This window comes from Pundamilia nyererei, unplaced genomic scaffold (genome assembly GCF_000239375.1).
Source record: "Pundamilia nyererei isolate P.nyererei 1_Seehausen unplaced genomic scaffold, PunNye1.0 scaffold00001, whole genome shotgun sequence".
NCBI classification, from domain to species: domain Eukaryota; kingdom Metazoa; phylum Chordata; class Actinopteri; order Cichliformes; family Cichlidae; genus Pundamilia; species Pundamilia nyererei.
The window spans coordinates 185,929-186,417 of NW_005187402.1; the positions used below are offsets into that span (position 1 = coordinate 185,929).

The following is a 489-nucleotide window of genomic DNA, read 5'->3' on the forward strand; positions in this document are numbered from 1 at the left end:
AGAGAGGAGAACGTCACACACAGGAGAACGTCACACACGGGGGAACATGACACAGAGAGGAGAACGTCACACACAGGAAAACGTCACACAGGAGGGAACATGACACAGAGAGGACAACGTCACACACAGGAGAACGTCACACACGAGGGAACATGACACAGAGAGGAGAACGTCACACACAGGAAAACGTCACACACGAGGGAACATGACACAGAGAGGACAACGTCACACAAAGGGGAACATGACACAGAGAGGAGACCGTCAAACACAGGAGAACGTCACTCAGGAGAACGTCACTCAGGAGAACGTCACACACAGGGGAACATGACACAGAGAGGAGACCGTCAAACACAGGAGAACGACACTCAGGAGAACGACACTCAGGAGAACGTCACTCAGGAGAACGTCACACACGGGACAACGTCACACACAGGAGAACATGACAAAGAGAGGAGAACGTCACACACAGGAGAACGTCACTCAGGAGAA

The 489-nt window shown here is 52.1% G+C and overlaps 1 protein-coding gene across 2 annotated transcripts in view; it reads right to left on the bottom strand.

Annotated features, from left to right (window-relative positions):
• Nucleotides 1-489, bottom strand: part of arap3 (ArfGAP with RhoGAP domain, ankyrin repeat and PH domain 3) — a 36,833-nt gene that overhangs the window by 4,507 nt on the left and 31,837 nt on the right. The window lies entirely within an intron of this gene.